At 35.6% G+C, this 14,596-nt stretch overlaps 1 long non-coding RNA gene across 1 annotated transcript in view; it reads right to left on the reverse strand.

Annotated features, from left to right (window-relative positions):
- LOC113255117 (uncharacterized) overlaps nt 1-14,596 on the reverse strand; it is a 913,389-nt gene that overhangs the window by 255,853 nt on the left and 642,940 nt on the right. The gene's annotated exons all lie outside the window — the stretch shown is intronic.

A 14,596-nucleotide genomic window follows, 5' to 3' on the forward strand; every position in this document is an offset into this window, starting at 1 on the left:
ACACTCCTCATAAAAATGGTATTTCTTGGCAAGAGAAACCATTTTTCCTTTATGTCAGAGTCACTGTTAAGTTCACATTTGTGTTTGCAAGTTCTGTTTCCAACTTTCCACTCCAGTTCTATCCCCCACAGCAAGAAGAAAATCACAAAATTTGCATATTGTGCTTATGAAGTAGAGGAGCTGTCTCAGACAGAAGCACCAAGGGGTTAGGAATCATGCACACACACACACACACACACACACACACACACACACACAATGCGCGTGACGCATGTACGCGCACACGTTGTCGAAGAATCTTAATCTAACATATTTGTCTTCTACTTTTATGTATTTCTCTGCTTTCAATTAAGACGCCTTATTAAATAGCATTCAAACATGTGAAAGCAAAGACAGAGCCTGACAGAATTTCAACAGGTTCTGTGCATTCATACTGTATGTCACCTCTTAATTAGCAACCAAAATGCAATGAACAGATTGTACAGTTTACCATCCTAGCCCAGCTCCTACATTTGCTATTTGTGCGTCTGCAGCATATTTAAAGAGACCCCCATCCAGTGGGATTTTCATACTTGCTCCATCCCTTGGAACAGAACCACCATCAACTAAACGCCACTTCATGGATGCCTTAGCCTGCAGCAGCAGCTGGCATTACCAAGCAGTTGAAAGGACATTTTAATCTCCTGTTTAATGCATTTTTCTCCACCTGGGATAAGAAGCCAAAATTGCTGTTAGCAAAAAATGCCTTAGTCATTAACTGAAAGTGCCTTTTTTAAAAGTGTTCCATTACTCCCCTACTGGGAAATTTCAGACTTTATTAGCATTTTTTGAATTTGTATTAGTAGTACCTGAGTGGTAAAATGCTAACGGATGAACACTTAGCTATTTTCCACAGGGTTCTCTTTTGGGCTCTCCTTGTACTGAGCAAGAAAAAAAAAAAAAAAAAACCGAGAGAAAAAGAAAGGGGTCAATATACTGCACTCCTCATCCTGCTCTCCAAAAGTGAGGTCCATAGTCAGAGGAATCATATTAATTGTCTATTATTCTATCCCTGCAAAGGACAAAAGAATGGATTTAGGGACTCTCTCTTACCTAAGGGCAACTAAGAGGATATTAAATGTTCTTTAAATGGAAGTCTGTGTATTTAAATCACATGCATGCTGGGCCGGTATTACCTTGCTTTGGTGATCGCACTGCATTGCATTTAGGCTGCAGGGAAATAGAAATTCTCCCACCGAAACACACACTGCGAGTGAAAAGGCTGCTCTGTTATTTCGGCACAAGAGACCTGAGAATCATCTAAGCAAGGATTTGAATCAAACATAATTTAGATTGAGGTGGTCCTATTTTTAACCATTTTATTCTGTGTCTGCTAAACAGACTCCTCAATTTTAGAAATCGTCTGAAATAGCAGGTAAGCCTGATGTAGTTCTGGTTTGGTTTGGTTTCTGTAAGGACGACATTCGTCGGTTATGGGCTAAAATAGATAAATATATAAATGTAATATAGCCACTTGTGGGCCAGATTGCAGATATACTGAAATCTTTCCAAAATACCTGTCTGTCTAGTAAGAACTGAGGAGGAGAAGCAGAAGGTCAAAACATTTTTCAAAGTAATGTAGCCAGTATTTATTCCTTCCTTTATTATCAAATTCAACCGAGTAATATATTGTCATCTTATATGACTGCCCCAGAGACCCTCTTTGTGCCTGAAATTTTAGTTCTGTTATTTCCTGGTTTGCTAACAGAGGAAGGACGCCTCCTCTGATATACAGAAACTATGATTTCCTTAAGGTATAAGCGAAATTGTGGTACTTTTCTAGTGAATGGTGGAGGCAGCAGGGATAAAGAAAGGCTATTGTTTTTAACAGGGATTAAGGCTAACAAGGCACAAGTCCCCAGCAATGTGTTTTCTGGAAAAGTGTGAGACAGTAGGCTAGAGGGTCTGAGTTACAAAATATGTAGGGAATATAATAGGAAGAGAAATGATTAAGCATTTTCTAAAACTGTTCTGAATTATCCAAATACTCCAAAATCATAATTAAAATAACATTAAAAGTCACAAAATAGTGGCCTTCCAGTGGCTTGGCATACGTCTTTATTACATCTCGGCCTCTAAGTCTCACCAAAAATGCAAGCAAAAATGTGGTAAGCAACTGAAAATGGCCAGTTTGTCTGGCTTATTAGAACATATAGGTATGCATGTGGATGGATGGATGGATGGATGGATGGATGGATGGATGGATGGCGGGGGAGAGGACGGGGGAGGAGGAAGGTAGTAGGTATTCAGATCCCACTGAGGAGGTGATCTTCCCAAAGCAGTCTCCTGACTGAATCATTAACAAATTGGACTGCATCTGTTATGCAATATGGCTTCATTGTGCATTATACAAAAATTTAATAGAGATTTTTAGAACACCCAATTATGACTTCTCTTTTATAAACTAATTTAAAAGCCTCAATAGTTAGAAGATCATAAACACATCCTGGCCTTTGGAGTGAAAGTCAATAGAATACTTTTGCACAGAATCTGAATGCAACCTCAAATTCTACACCCAACTACATGGGTGTTTTCCAAGGTTTTAACTCATAAATTCCTTTCCCGGAAGCACATTATTTTGAGGAGCCCTCTCACTATTTTTTAAAATTCCTTTATAATTTTATGTATATATGGAATGGAATAAAAATATTATTTTAAGATTTTTTAAAAATTTGTACTACCTTGTTAGAAAAGATTACATTATAAAATTGATTTTCATATTCTGATAAATTTCATAGCATGTAAAGACAAAATTCAACATATCCCACTTAGCAAGTCATTCATATTATTTAATTTACTTTAACTTAAATGTTTATAAAAATCTTGACTTTGAACAAATTTATAAAATGACATATAGCATTTGAATTGGGAGACTGTCTATTACCATGCAGATTGAAATAGAACAGTTTTAAACAAAACAGACAAAAATTCTTAGCTGAACTAATATTTTGAATTTTCATACGTTTTCATTAAAACTTTTTAAAAAACGATTTTTGTGTTCTTTTCTTCTACATGACAATTTAAAAAGAGTTCAGCCTATTTACGAGCATGTGCACACACAGGACACACTACGGATATAGACTATCTTCATCTCAACAGATAAATATACAAATTAGACATATTCATCATGATATATTTTTTCTTTTAACAATGGCTTTTGCAGTAGTAGAGACATGTTGATTCTGGTCAAGATGAAAGCAATTTAGGACTGTGATCATATGAAAGCATCTGAAGGCCTTCTTCAGATGATTTTGTAGAATTAAATTCTCCTCACTCATCTTCGTTTCATATGTTTGTCATGTTTTCTGTCTTTTATCAACATTACATTACAAATAAAAAAAATAGTATATGACCGAGAATAAAAATGTGAAATTGCATAATGGTCAACCATCATAGTTCCTAGGGATTTTTGCTGGATTGTCAAATTGAATAACTGTCGTGACATTACTCACCATTCAGTTGATAGACCCTACTATACTATCTGCTCAGACCACTTCATTTCAAAGTAAGAAAATATTTAAATAACAGTATTGTCAATTTAAATGGAAACAGATATTATTATCATTATTAAAAATGTGACCCCTAATTTGTATTATGTTAACACCTAAGTGATGACAGAGACCACCATGCTCTCTCATCCTCAGGGTCACATTTCAGGCAGAATCCGTGCCCAGGTGAAGCACAGAATTGTCTCACAGAAGCACTCTCTAATTCACCGATTCAACATGTACCTCTCGAGCTCCACTAGTATTAAACCAAGCAGGGTGTCTGGATTTGAGGGCAGGAGATACAGAAAACAGAATCCTAGTTTTTGAGCCACACACTAGCTAATCAGGGCATCAAAACCTAAGCAAGAGCATTGCAGTTCTGTTCAGGGCTATAAAAGAAGTATGAACTATTGGATGAAAGGGATGGGGGACAAAAGGTATAAAAAAATGATAAAGTGTGCAGGGTACAATTAAGGAAATCCTCACGAAAGTTACACTTGAACTATATCTTCACGTATGAGCGGAAGTTGGTTGGGCAACTTCAGAAGGGAAAGGACATTTCAGTACAGAGAGTGACACATGCAAGGTAGAGCATGACCATTTCAGAAGTGATCTGAGTAAGCCTGTGATTTAAGTTCACCTGTAAGAGTAAGCAAATTGGAAAAGGTCATGAAAGATGTGGCCTACCAGGCAAAGCATGCGGATTTTATATATAGGTAACGGTAAGATATTGAAGGAATCTCAGCCCTGGAATAAAATGACTAGAGGTGTTTAAGAAAGATGATTTCTGACAACAAGGACTCCTTCTACCCTTGCCATCCTCTTTGTCTCCGATCCTCCTGTCACCAACATGTGATGAGAGAAGAGGAAAACCACAGCATAGTGATAACATTTGATCTAGGTGTGTGGCGAATTGGAGAAAAAAAGTTTAAATGAATCTGAAGGCACTAGATTTTTTTAACTTCTATGGGTGGTCAGGAACAAGTCAGAGTATTGTTACCGATATTTTTTGAAATCCTTAGCGAATACTCTTTTATATAATTTTATTTGCTTCTAATCTAATCATTGCTTGCATCTAGTCCCTAAGTCTCCAAGAGTGTTTAACATTTATAATGTTAAGGAATAGATGCCATTTTGAAGTTTCCTAAAACCTTACTGACTTGAAATTACAGATTAAGAAACAAATTTCTCTTCCTAGGAACTGACAACATCATAGATCTAACTTTAGAAATAAAAAGATGTAGCGCGTATATTCATTATATATACATATATATGTGTATACACATCCCATTTTTAAACTTTTAATTTATTCATGTAAACAAACTGACATTGGCAGTCTGGACATGCATGAGGACACGGTGAACAATGACACACGAATGACTGTGTTTGCCTATACTGAGTAGAATACTTTGATGTTTGAGGAACACTGTTTCATGGAAAATCTTAAACTACTGAGTCAGGTCACAACCAAATATTTGAAATCCCAAGGTTTTCTGCCCTTGTAGTGGCCATTTACTGGGTTATAGCTGTAGGTCAGGAACACTTAGGTGCGTTCCGTGCGGTATGTCTTTCTCTCTCAACTGAAGGAATCATATCCATATTTGAGAATGAAAAAGCTAAGGATCAGACAAATTATACAAACTTTTCAAGAGTTTTCTTTCCCCTGCTATACCTTCTGGTGAGATCTGGATCTATAATAATTTACCCTTGTCTTCTTGTTTGTTATCCCTGATTTTACTGATCGAGATTGCAGCCCAACTCTGTTCTCTTCTGGGTCCCTGATTTTGACATGACAGCCTGGTTGGTATTTTACATTCCATTTACATTCCATCACACAACCTGATTCTCAGCTCCTAGACCCCAATCTCGATGTCATCTTTGCTATTAGCAAAGTCTTTAATCTCTCTGTCCAGCATAACAGGATAAATTGACTGCAATCTGAATCTCCTCAGTCATAGAAACTGGTGTCTCCTGAAGGTCACTAATGTAGTGAAAAGATGCGAGTCTAACTAACATTCAACTTTTACTAGTGACACATTTTTTTAGGAAGCCCAATACAGAGATTATTTAACACTGTTTTCAATTAATATATGATTTAAAAATTATAGAAAGAAATGGAAATACTTTCAAATCCAAAGCATGATTACCTAGAGGAGAAGATGGAAGAGAAAGACACAGAGTTGGGGGGGGGGGTGGCAGGGAAAGAGAAGAGGAGAAGAAGAAAGAGAAGGAAAATAGAGTTTTTACAGCAGAGTAAAGAGCACAGGCATGGAATGAGGCAAGACTTGGTTTGAGTTCTGTTTCTTTCTTAATCACTGTGTGATTTTGGGGAAGTTATCTAACCTCTCAAAGACACAGTTTCCCATAAAACAGGATTAATAACATAAATTCATATTGTTGTTATGAGGTTTAAATGAGCTAATATATAAAAAGTTCCTGGCCAAAGTAAGAGTCCAGTTATAGGGTGGGCATAGGGAATATGGTCAATAACATTGCGACAATGGTGTATGGTGACAGATGGCAACCCCACTTATTGTGGAAAGAAGTGGGTAATGTATAGAAGTGTAGTAAACCTGAAACTAATTTAACGTTGTCTGTCAATTATACTTCAATAATAAGAAATAGTAAGGGCACAGAGGTACACAAAATAGGTTCTGAAGAATAAAGCTAGCTACTCTTAATTTCATGCTTTAGGTTTTTCATTTTAGACTAACATTTTTTCTCATCGATAGAAATTCCAGTAAGTCTACATCACTGTTCTTCTTAGCTCTTCGTCCACCTTTTAGATTTAAACTTAAAACTTTTTAACGACCATAGACATAAGAGACCGCCAAGAAAAAAAAAATATTCTAATTCAAAGACAATGGCTAAAGCTGTCCAAAAGGAAGGACCTGATTTAATCTTTGAAACAGTTTACTACCAAGCACTGCATGGTAAGTAATAAGTCTTTGCTGGAAACAAAGTAAGATACCAGTCTGAAATGCCTGAAAGAATGTTAGAGAAATAGCAAAATGATCCCCAAAGTAGCTCTGTAGAATTTCGTTACTGGAATCTGAACTCATAGAAAGCCAAACATTCTAGCAGGAAGATGGGAAAGCGGAGAATTGTTCCGTAGCAGAATTTAAAGTGGCATAGATGTGCTTACTGAATGTAGCATGAATACCACACACAATCACCAGGCTCCACTTACTGTGCCAAAACATCTACAAAATTCATTCATTTAACTCTGCAAAACCTTGTAGATTATAACAACCAAGAAATTATTCCTTTGTTACAGATAAAGAATATGACACTTAGGCAAGCAACTTGTCTACAGGCGTACAGCTAGTACGTGGGGGAGTTCCTGACCCAACTGAGTCTGAACCCAAACACGCCATCGAACACCTTGCCTGTGACATTACGGTTCTTCAGTGGACTTGGCCACGTAACTGCCATACTTTTCTAAGATAAGCTTACTAGAAAAAAGTCTCAAATAAAATTTCCATCAGAAATACATGATTTGAACATTAGGACAATTTCTGTAGACTCCGAATCTTTCTTTGGAAAAATAACATTTTCTATCCTATTAGCCTTTCAGCACTGATACGTGCTCCATCTATAGACAAGTAAGAAATCGTTTCTACTGTAAGTTCTCCAAATAAGATTCATCCTGACACCCTGTTGCAGCCTATTGAAATGTTAGAGATACAAAATGTCAGATGTATTTTTAAAAAAACAAATAATGATGGCTTTCTCAACAGTAAATTCTGTGAGAAAACACCTAATAAAAATGCTTAATATAAAAAATCTTGATAACAACAATAATCTGTACCAACATTAGCAGATTTCCTATTCAATTTTATGTTCTTGAATTTCTAATCTTTTGAAAAATTGGGTGTTTTCTATTTAATTATTATAACTAGAGATAAATTTTAAAATGAAAAACTGGTTTAAAATTTTAGATGTCAGTTTACTTAGTTTTGTCTACTTAATAAAATAAAAAACAATTAAAATTCTGGTTTGGGAGAAAATAGCTACTGTTGGATAAACTTCCATATATTCATAAAAGGTTAAAAGGAAATTAAAATTTGAGATCAAAGTCAAATATGAATCACTAAGTAAAACTGTATAACAGCCACATTTTGGCACTAGAAATCATGGCCACTGTAAATGTACAGACTTCAAAAATTTAAACGGACAAAAATCTTGTTTTTCTTTTACTCTGTCAGTACAGAGAAAGTTGTTAAATTATATATGAAGCTGTTCCTTCTCATTTGCTATATACTTTTATCACAGCAGAAGCGTTTTGATTCACCATTCTAAATACTGCTTTCAAGGCAATAGTATGATTTGGTAGTTCCTCTCATTCGAGATTGCTTTGTTTTTGAAGAAATTCCTTTTAAAGTTTCAGGCACAGAATTAAAAGGGATGGGAGATAGCCCAGCTACAGAAAGGGTTCAAAACAATGTTCCTGTACAGCACTTGCAGAACCCATTACCACTACCCAAGATGACAGAGTATTTCTGCAGGTAGAGAAGGGAAGGACAAGTCCTGGCTGTCCTGCCTGTTGACAGAGGAAATAAATCACCCTACACACTGGAGGATACCTTTCCAGACTGCACGCTGGGAACTTCATTACACAAGCTGTGCCACATATTACTATGCATATTGCTGCTGATTGGACATGGACGCATATCCACAGCCTATTTCTGTCATTGTCTTATGGGGGAGATATCCATTTTTCCTCCACAGACAGATACAGACTTGAACAGGACATGAAGAAAATGATGGTATGTGCCCAAAAAGATCTCAATCTTTCACAAAATATACTCTTGACTAATGATTTGTCTAACTTGCCCTAAGCCTATCTCTTGCTGCGTAAAATGTAATATTTATGGTTTCAAATTCACACGATCTCATTTGATCTGAATGTGATTCTTATCAAACATAAGTCTTGTTGCCCCTGGTCTCAGCCTCATTAAGAAGAGGGCAAAGTCTTTTCCAATAGAAGAATTATCCGTACCTTGACTTTTTTTTTTTTAATTGGTAAATGTTTTTAGTACATTCATAATAGACAAACTTTATTTGCTCAGGTTTGTTCATATGCCATGAATGTAGTTTCATCTGATTTGGACCAGGGTGATAATGAAAAAGATTGCAAAGGAAGACTTACAATCTTCAGGGTGGAAACAATGTCATTTTTGCAGTCAACAACATAAAATTAATGAACCAAAGGAGATAAAATTAATGAACATAACTATTAGCAAGTTTCCTGTAGTTTCAGAAAACTAATGTAATTTGAGCTGTAGATGCCTCATAATTTAGCCTCTTCTTGAGGAATTTTCTATGTCAAATACTTCAGCCACTTCTGCTTGGGTGGATAATATGGTCCACCAAAAAACACATGCGACATTACTGTTGCTATGCGTGATACCGTAAGCATTGTAAAAGTATAAGGAAACAGATATTTCCTTCAAACTTAAGTTATATTGGTTTTCTGAGTAAAATAAAATTATAGTCTCAATGCTCAAAACCCACCAATGCATATAAGAAAACAAAAACAAGGGCTTAATACATCAATTGTCATTTCTTGCTTGTGGGCAAGAGGTAAATAATTTAGATTCTACATTCCTTTACTACTAGAATGGCCTAATATGCCATTTTAGGTTGTATTTATGGTCTTAACAGAGATGGTTATCTTTAAACAGTGTTTCCACTTCGACTGACATCAATACCTCACTCATCCAAGAAATGCTTCTAAATCTCTGTGAGACTACCAAGATTAGCTTCTGAGTGGCAACTGTCACATGATACATTCCTGCAATCAAGAAACTCCTACTAGACTTAATTTTTTGAGTTATAAATATATTTGTAATTTTTGGAATATCAGCATTATTTTCTGATTGATATTTGGAGTCTGAATTTACCAGTTTGGGTCTGCTTTTAGTATGTATCAATTTGCCTTAATCCCTGTCAATAAGAAAAAAACAAACAGAATTCAATATGCCTTTCTTATTTTACCACCAACAATTACCACAATAAGGTTAGTTAACACATCTACCACCTCACATAGTTATTATTTCTTTTTGTGGTATGAATATTTAAGATCTACTCTCAGCAATTTTCAAGTATATAATACAGTATTATTAACTATAGTCAGTCACTATGCTGAATACTAAATCCCCAGAATTCCTTTATCTTATAACTGGAAGTTTGAACTCTTTAGCCATTGAATCTACTCATAGACGGCTTTGGGTAGTATAGCTATTTTAACAACATTAATTCTCCCAATCCATGAACATGGGATATCTTTCCATTTATGTGTGTCTTCTTCAATTTTTTTCACCAATATCTTACAGTTTCCAGTGTACAGATCTTTCACCAGCTTGGTTAAATTTATTCCTAAGTATTTTATTGTCTGTATGCTATTGTAAATGTTTTCTTTATCTCTCGTTCAGATGTCTTGTTAGAGTACAGAAATATAAATGATTTTCATATGTTGATTTTATACCCTGCAACTTTACTGAAATTTTTTATTAGTTCTAACAGTTCCTTTGGGGAGAGGTGAACTCATTAGGGTTTTCTATATATAATATCATGTCACAAACTCCTACCTACATCCCAGAGTTCCCACAAAGGCACATGTGTCCACAAAATGGATGGATGCCAAATTATTGCTGTTGAGGGGGATTACATGCAAGGGATGTCTTTTTCAGCCTTCTTGCTGATGTTATTCTTTCTCTCACTACCTTCGTTATTTTTGTTTGGGATATAAATGAGTGTTCTTAAACCACAATTGTCATCAAGTCAACACTTTTAAGACACACATACAAATAATGTTATAATGTCTAGAACCCATGCGTTTGAACTCACTCTGTAATCCCAAATGAATTATCCAAAATTGTAATTTAGCTGAAGATGATTTTTCAGAGCTAAGTGTATAGGAACAGAGTAAGAACAGGCTAGAGAGGGTGAGCCAGAATGGAGAGGATATACTGCACCAAGACAAACAATTTGGCCTTCTTGGGCCGGAGCAATATGGCAAGCAGTGTGGACTGAGAAGGTTAATCTGACAATACTGTAACGGATAACTGGATGATTAGAGAGACTAAAGGTGGATAGACTATTGTTGTGATCCAGAAAAGAAGTACTAGAGACCTGACTAGAGTGGTGCTGATGGGAACTACAATAGTAAAAACAAGAATAATCATAGCTATCATGTGCTGAGGCCTTCAGAGTGGGACACTGTGTCAAGCCCCCATGTGTACTATAATTCATATCTGTAACTACTTATTGGGATCTATAATATTTTCATTCTCATTCTGCAAACAAGGAACTGACCTAATATCAAATGTCAGAACTGGGGTTTATACACAGATCATTTAGAATACCACAATATATAGGAACGTAAGGAAATATCTCATTCAGAGCTATTATGGTGTCAAAGTGAGATGTCTAATGACTTACTGGACATAATGGTTAAGGAAGAAATCAAGAACATTACTCAAAATTCGAGTATAGACAACAGAACTAATAGTGAAAAAATAGGAAAATTAAGAAAAGGGCAGTACTGATGGGACACCCCACCCAGGAAGTGATGTAAAAGATACAATGGAAATTCTATACAATTTGGAGAGAAATCAAAATATCAGCTACAGTGTATCTGACTGGTATCCCGACTAAGTTCTGAGAATATGATTAATGGTTGCCCTAAAGTTTTCTCTATTCTGTGCATCAAATAGGAAAGGGAGAATACAGTTTCATTAATGTTTTTCAACTACAACTTTAAGTACATTTCTTTGAAAAGAGATATTCTTCTATTTTATCTTTTAGAAAGAAGAATTCCTTTTCTTTATGAGTAAGTTCACTGCTTTTTGTAACATTCTTTATACTTTACAATAGCAATTATACACTCTAGTCCCCTGCTTACCTTAATTAATGTCTAGTTTGTTAAAGAAAGAAGTGCTTTCAGCTTTACTCTAGGGTAAGGAACAAACTAGCTACAAACGACTGGTGATGGATCAGCCTGGGGACTAATCATTAGGTGTATCTCGGCAGTGTGTAAGATTAATTTGCCTTAGATTATTTAAATGAAAATCATGTTTGTTCCTCTGTCTCTCTTTTAGTTCAAGTTCTAAATTTCCCTCATATGCAATAAAAAAATCATCCAGTCAAGAGTAAAGATGATAGTTGCAGATACAAGCAGAGGGTTCAGCTTCCGGCTACTGGGGTACTAATAAGAGCTAACATCTTCAATGTGCCAGGCAATGTTCTAAGTATGTTGAATACTTAATGACTCTAATTCTTCCATATTTTTGAAGCAAATATTGTTATTGTTTGCATTATATACCTACGGAAAATATGAAGCACCAGGTTATTGTCCAACCAGGAAGTGGTGGGGCTAGGTTTCAAATCAGTAATTATGACTGCAAGCCCCTTGCTCATCTACTGTCTCTTAGATTCAGTTCTGTTAAATAGCAGTACCTCATCTTAAAAAACATAAGCTTATTCACACAAAGCAGTGGGAAAAAGCTTTCATTAAGTACCTATAAAATTCAGGCTCAATGAGTAAGAAACTCCTGCAGAAGGAAATTATTATTATGAAAACCTTTATACCAACAAACTGGACAACGTACAAGAAATGGACAAATTCCTAAAGCGATATAAACTACCAAAACTGAAACAGGAAGAAATAGAAAACCTGAACATACCAATAACCAGCAGAGAAATCAAATCAGTAATCAAAAAACTCCCAAAAACAAGAGTCCAGGACCAGATGGCTTCCCAGGGGAATTCTACCAAACATTTAAAGGAAAGTTAATACCTATTCTCAAACTATTCCAAGAAACACGAAAGGAAGGAAAACTTCCAAATTAATTCTATGAGGCCAGAATTACCCTCATGCCAAAACCAGATAAAGACTTCACTAAAAAAGAGAACTACAGGCCAATGTCCCTGATGAACATAGATGCAAAAATTCTCAACAAAATACTAGCAAACCAAATCTAACACTACATTTAAAAAAATCATTCACCATGATCAAGTGGGATTTATTCCTGGGCTGCAAGGGTGGTTCGGTATTCACAAATCAATCAACATAATATACCACATTAATACAATAAAGGATAAAAACTATATGATCCTCTTAACAGATGCAGAGAAAGCATGTGACAAAGTACAATATCCATTTGTTATAAAAACTCTCAACAAGTAGGTTGAGAGGGAACATACCTCAACATAATAAAGGCCGTATATGAAAAACCCACAGCTAATCACATCCTCAACGGGGAAAACTGAGAGCTTTTCTCTACAGTAAGGAACAAGACAGAGAGGTCCATTCTCACCGCTGTTATTTAACATACTAGTGAGAGTCCTAGCCACAGCAATCAGACAACAAGAAGAAATAAAAAGCATCCAAATTGGCAAGGAAGAAGTAAAACTGTCACTATTTGCAGAAGACATGATACTATATATAGAAAACCTGAAAGACTCCACCAAACAACTGCTATACCCGATCAATGAATTCAGTAAAGTCTCAGGATACAAAATCCATGTACAGAAATCTGTTGCATTTCCACATATCAATACCAATAATAAAGCAGCAGAAAGGGAAATTAAGGAATTGATCCCATTTAAAACTGCACCAAAACCAATAAGATACCTAGGAACAAATTTAAATAAAGAGGTGAAAGACCTGTACTCTGAAAACTTGAAATGGAAAAAAAAAAAAAAAAACATTCCATGCTTATGGACTAGAAGAACAAATATTGTTAAAATGCCTATACTACCCATCTCACATTGAATGCAATCTACACATTGAATGCAGTCCCTATCAAAATACCAACAGCATTTTTCACAGAGCTAGAACAATTCTAAATTTTGAATGAAACCACAAAAGACCCTGAATAGCCAAAGCAACCTTGAAAAAGAAAAGCAAAATGGGAGGCATCACAATTCCAGACTTCTAGTTATATTACAAAGCTCTGGTGATCAAGACAGTATGGTACTGGCACAAAAATAGACACATAGGTTAACAGAACAGAATAGAAAACCCAGAAATGAACCCACAACTACATAGGCAATTAATCTTCAACAAAGGAAGAAAGAATATCCAATGGAAAAAAAACAGTCTCTTTAACAAATGGTGTTGGGAAAACTGGACAGAAGATGAATGAACCTGGACCACTTTCTTACACCAAATACAAAACAAATTCAAAATGGATTAAAGACCTAAATGTGAGACCTGAAACCATAAACATCCTAGAGAACACTTTGACATCAGTCATGGCAACTTCTTTCTAGATATGTCTTCTGAGGCAAGGGAAACAAGAGCAAAAAATAAACTTTTGGGACTTCATTAAAATAAAAAACTTCTGCATAGCAAAGGAAACAATCAACAAAACTAAAAGGTAACCTACAGAATGGGAGAAGACATCTGCAAATGGCATATCTGATAAAGGGTTAGTGTCCAAAATTTATAAAGAACTTATCAAACAACACGGAAAAAACAAATGATCCAATTTAAAAATGGGCAGAAGACATCAATAGATATTTTTCCAAAGACGACATAAAGATGGCCAACAGATACATGAACAGATGCTCAACATCACTCATCATCAGAGAAATACAAATCAAAACTACAATGAGATATCACCTCACACCTGTCAGGAACCCTCTTGCATTGGTGGTGGGAATGTAAACTAGGGCAGCCACTCTGGAAAACAATATGAAGATTCCTCAAAAAGTTAAAAATAGAAATACCCTATGACCCAGCAATTGTACTACAAGGTATTTACCCAAAGAATACAAAAATACTAATTAAAAGGGATACATGGACCCAGATGTTTAAAACAACATTATCTACAAGAGCCAAATTGTGGAAACAGCCCGAGTGTCCATGGACTGATGAATGGATAAAGACAAATACCATATGATTTCAATCATACGTGGAATTTAAACAAAACAGACTAACAAAGGGGAAAAAAGACAGAGAGGGAAGCAAACAAAGAAACATACTCTTAACTACAGAGAACAAAGTGATGGTTACCAGAGTGGAGGTGAGGAGGGAATGGGTCAAATAGGTGGTGGGG

Source organism: Ursus arctos, unplaced genomic scaffold, assembly GCF_023065955.2.
Source record: "Ursus arctos isolate Adak ecotype North America unplaced genomic scaffold, UrsArc2.0 scaffold_5, whole genome shotgun sequence".
Lineage (NCBI taxonomy): Eukaryota > Metazoa > Chordata > Mammalia > Carnivora > Ursidae > Ursus > Ursus arctos.